Source organism: Dendrobium catenatum, unplaced genomic scaffold (genome assembly GCF_001605985.2).
Source record: "Dendrobium catenatum unplaced genomic scaffold, ASM160598v2 fragScaff_scaffold_231, whole genome shotgun sequence".
NCBI classification, from domain to species: domain Eukaryota; kingdom Viridiplantae; phylum Streptophyta; class Magnoliopsida; order Asparagales; family Orchidaceae; genus Dendrobium; species Dendrobium catenatum.
This window is the reverse complement of record NW_021318693.1, coordinates 3,173,376-3,178,909: the sequence shown is the minus strand read 5'-3', so window position 1 is coordinate 3,178,909 and position 5,534 is coordinate 3,173,376.

The following is a 5,534-nucleotide window of genomic DNA, read 5'->3' as shown; positions in this document are numbered from 1 at the left end:
TCGCCAATTTTGGGAATTTCTATTGAATCCCCCATCATCCGGCCTATTTGGGTTTCTTTTTCTAATCTCCGACCTCATTTGTTCTCCCCTCATATATTGCATGGGTTGGGGTCATTATTTTGTCATCCTATATGAACTAATAATGCTACTTCAAATGGGTCTAAATCTTCGATTGCTCATGTTTTGGTGGAATTATATATATCTAAATGTTATCCCGATAGTGTTTGGCTTGGGCCTAAAAAATTTGGATATATTAAACATATTAAGATGGAGGAGTTTCCTCCTTTTGGTGAGCATTGCAAAACTCTGGGTCATCATACAAATGATTGTTTTAGCTTTCTCCTTCATGTAGATAAGGATCTGATGGATATTCCTAAATTGATTACTACTGTTGCTAAGGGAAATTTATTGTTAGGCTCTCATGATGGCACCACCTATTTTGTTAATACTTCTACTATTGAGAAAATTGTGGGAACTAACAATGAGGTGGTTGTTAATCTTTTGTTCCTGTGGATGTGCCTACTTTTGCTCATGGTGGTGTGGATGTTATTAATTAGTTATCTATAATATCTTTATATTGCTCTTCTATTTATGATGATGTGCTTTTAAATTTGGGTGTGGAGAAGTAGCATTTTGATTTACATTTTATTGAGAATCTTGTTGATCATTTTGACTGGTTGAGCCCCTTTTCTTAATCAGTATCTAATTAGGGATTTGGAGAGTCTGCTATTAAGGATGGTCTTCTCATTGATAATCAGAATTACATTGATTTGAATGTTGTGCAAGTTTCTGAAGATGGTTTCACTACGGTTATGGGTAAGAAAAAGAAAATGGTGCAAAATTTCAAATACTATGAAGGCTAAAGGTAGAGTTACTTTATCAAAATAAAATTCAAATCCTACTACTATCTAATTCAGACTAGGATTGGTATTTTCTATTGTTGAGGTGCATGCCTTACTGTTTTTGGTTGTGTTGGTTGGTTGCTGCTTGTTTAGTTGTTTTGGGTTGTTTGAGTTCTTTTTTTTCTCTAAAATAAAAGAGATCTTTGTTTAGGGGGCCTTTCCTGATGAATTTGGGTCTCTCCTTATCGGTGATTTGGAGCTTTTGAGCCGGGTTATTGGTAGGGTTTTGTTTATGTTTTGAGGCTGGGTTGTTGGCCTTTTTGCTTGGCTATTTCTGCTGACTTGATGTAGGATATTTGGTTGGTTATTCATTGGTTTTGTTGTTGATCTCCTCATGTTGTGGTGGTGCTTATATTTCATTCTTGTTGTTATGCTTATTAGTTTCTGTTTTGAGGTTTTGTTTTTTCAGCAAGCTTTGGATTATGGATTTGGATTTTGGAATCAGATTTGGTTGGCTTTGGTTGGTGTTTTTCTACATATCTGCTCTTGTGTTGCTGGTCGTGCTTGTTATTGCATGATTCTATATTGGTGGAGGTGGCCTTCTTCTAAGGCTCTTCTGTTGTTTTGCAATTTTGCAAGTTTGTCGGTTTACCTTGTGGGTTCCCTTCTACTTTCTATTGTTGTCTTTTTTTCTTTCCTTATTATAAGATTCATATCAATCATTGGATCATTAGGTTTTTATTTTATTTTTAATTGTATCTCTCTAAGCATTAGTGATCATTGGATCCTTTTTAGGCCTTGGAACCTTTTTTGATGTTTAATGTGTAAACTCTTGGCCTACTGTGAGTTTCCCTTAAAAAATACTATAGATGTTATAACTCCTTAAATATTATCTCCTCAACATCTTCATCAAGATCTATCATTAACTGACCAATCTGACTGGCTTTACCCATTCCAATTTCTTCTTAATTGCTCAATTTTTCTCATCAATTTGAGAGCTTAAGGTGATTCTGAGCTATAGGGATTAAGGTTGTTCATTTGTTCATCCATGTCATGCCCTCTCAGCTCTTCATTTGGTTGGTCTTTTTATGTCTTGAACAGTTTTCTAACCAATTTTTTGGGAATAAATCATGCAACGAATACAAACAAGAAAGATAATGCTGTAAAAAAAGAACATCAATATTTAATGTGGCAAATTAAATTCTAACTGAGAAAAAAATCATGGAGTCACACCACACAAATAAATCTATATAAAATTTTGTAGAAATAGTACTCATCTCTTTCCCTCTCACTCTCTACTTGTCTCTCTTCACTCTTGCACCATTCTACACTCATAACTAACAAAGGGACACACTTCAATTACTCCAACGGATGCATCCCTCCAAGATAAACATGAAAAAAGAGAAAGAAAAACATCTAACTAGACTGCATTGTCGCGGAGCTTCGTTTGGAGCACCACAACGCTCTAATCTGTCTCCACCTTGACTCGTAGTGCCGCGACATGCACTCCCCACCTTGACTTGTAGTGCCGTGACACTCCCCTCTCTATCTGAAATATAGTATGTATTAGTATACAACATCGTAGCAATGCACGATTATAGGAAATATTAAAATTTCTGATGCAAAACCTTTAAACCCAAGCAAAAGGACCCCTTGCGACCCTCCTGGCGAGCTCAATCGATAGAATTGAGGTTGAAGACAACAGTATAACTTGACTGATCAATACAATCAAATTTCACACAGAACGAAAACTATTCTCTTTTCAAATGGCAGCTCATTCAAGCATTCAATTTTGTGGAAGATCTCTTTGACTCCTTACAGTTCTTTTAGCATTTGATTAATTCTCATTCTCTCTCTCTCTCTCTCTCTCTCTCTCTCTCTCTCTCTCTCTCTCTCTCTCTTCTTAATTGTATTTATTCTTTCTTTGTAGCTATGACAATTTATTGGTTGACTTTTTTTAAACAGTTTGTATATTATTTCTGTATTTTTCTAATAAATTTAGGTTATTGCTTTAAAAAAAATGTCGAATCTGAGATTTACATGTTTCAAATAATGTTAAGTAAAAATAATTCACCTCATTTGTTTATATCGAAATAAAATTTTGAAGTCCTTAAATAATGGCTCAGACTCATAATAAATGCATCATAATTCAACCAGAAGCTAAGCCTTAAAATATTTACCCACAAGCTAACAAAGTTTAGTCTGAAGAGGACCTAATCAGGATTAGCTGAAACTTCGATTAGATTAGTTAGGATTCAATAATAAGCTACTCATTGTACTTATTATCTGTTAATGTTTGGCATGGAATCGAATAAATATATGAAAAATATTGCAAAGAGAGCGTTTTGCAATCACTTCTAATTTTTTGTTTTTATTTTATTTTATTTATATTTTGATGTGAAATAAAATATATTTGACATTTTGTTTTTATTTACATTAAATAAGTTAATTTATACTGTTATGATGGTGGTTGCTGGTGTGGTAGCTATGACGGGCAGTATAGTGATGGAACTTTTATTTGGTCCGGTGAACGTACGCTCCTCTACGTTGGGCCATCAATATTTTAGCGCCATGTAGCATGAAGAAAAAGTCGCCGACCCGGCCCGCTGTTTTTGGGTTCTCGCCCGTGCGTTTTTTTAAATCCTTGACGAGCCGAACAACATCTCATCACCTTTTGGATATATTTCAAATACCACCACTTCTAATTACCAAAATAACCAACCTATTAATCACTCTAGGTTGAATTGAGTCCCATGATAGCATAAAGAAGATCACTATGACTTCATTTGGGATAGCTTTCATACTGCTTTTTAGAACATTTTTTTAGTACAAAATTTTCAAATCCAAGAAATTTTTGAACTAGAAAGCAAGAAGAAAGCCGTCCCAAACGAACCCTATGGATTCATTCAGGATGGCTTTGAACCACTGTTTTTTAATTTTCCTGCTTCCAAAAGATTTTCGTACTAAAAAGCAATTTTACGAAGCAATAAAAAAGTAGACCTAAACGAAGCCTTATAACCAACAGCAGTTTAGTATGTTAACCCTAAACCCTAAAAGGTCAAAGGTTATCATCATGTAAGACCTGACCTAAAACTAAACCTCTTAACCCATTAAACCAGATCTCTTTCTCTCTGATAAAGAAGGCACAACCTACAGTTGTAGCCTTGCAGAAAAGAAACTAGAACTACCTACTTTCTTTACATAGCTACTTGTCTTTAAACCCTCTAGTTTTGTCTTAGTCCACACATATCTTTCCATCTCTGGCAAGTTTAAAGAAGGCAAAAAAGTCTTGGCTCCAATAACCTAATGTGGAAGTATAAGTACTACTGGCATCTCTACCTCGCACTTTCTTTCTCCAATATGGACATATTAAGCAAACTAGCATAGTCATCATTGAGTTGAATTAGAGCAATCCATCAATCTACCCTTTAGTTCCACTAGCTCCTGACTTTGTTCGTTTAAAAAATATTAATATAAACCGCAACAAACATATATTAAAATTCTAAAAAATCATTTATAAAGATATTAAATACATTTAAAAATTTATCTTTCTTATCTATAGCAAGCAATTTATTATTATTTCTCACGTAATTTCTCATTCTTATTATTTTCTTTTTTATAATTTATAGTTATTTGAGTCAAAATCATTTTCTTTTAAATGAGTTAATTATATATTTCTCAACCGCCGCGAATACTCTAGGACGCAACAAGGTTATATTTAGTTGGATAATTGTGTTGGGGATGGAAGTAAACACCACAAAGAAACAAAAAAAAAAAAAAAAAAAAGAGAAAAAAAAAAAAAAAAAAAAAATGTAGTGGAAAGTTGAAGGACACAAAGATTTAACATGGAATAATTCAAAATAGGAAAAAAGACCCACGGAGCCACACCACACAAGAATCCACTATAAAAATGGGGAAAATAAGTATAGATCTATCTTCTCTCTCTTATCTCTTACACCGTTCTCACACACAAAGCATAATGGAAAGTAAAGTAAAATAACACCAAGGGTTGCCACCCTTTAGAAAAAAAATGAGAAATAAAACTGTTCAGTCAGCCTCGAAGGATTGCGGCGCCAATTTGGAATACTACGGTGCTCAAATGCATAGTGCCGCGACGCCGAATCTAGAGTGTTGCGGTGCTCTAATCTTCATTATTTCTCTCAAAAAACTATGCAGCACTAGGGCACTCGGGAACACAACGCCGAGAGGCTTGGGTACATAATACTAGGGTGCTCAGGTACATATCGTTGTGGCATTATATGGAGAAAAACAAATCTAAGCCCAAGCAGGGGGAGGCTTCCCGCACTCTCCCAACAAACACAACAAATTAAACTAAGGTCCGAGGTAACAATACATCCCAATGGATCAACACAATCATATTCCACACAGAACTAACAAGGTGGGACCAATTTCGTGTCTAGCATAAATATTAAATTTATGTTAGAAGTAGAAAAATTCATGATAGAGGTGAGTGTAAACAAGTGATTATAAACTTTACTCTTTTTTCAACTACACTAATTTAAAGTTAGTCTTAATTTTTTTAACTTAATATTTTTTAAAAAAATTATAGTGGTGAGTGTAAACAAGTCAACCTAAGTTCAAGTTATTCATGTCTTGAATTTATGCGTGGTTAATTTGTCTATTTCAAACTCAAGCTCAAGCTTAATCATGTAATTTCAAGTCGATTCATCA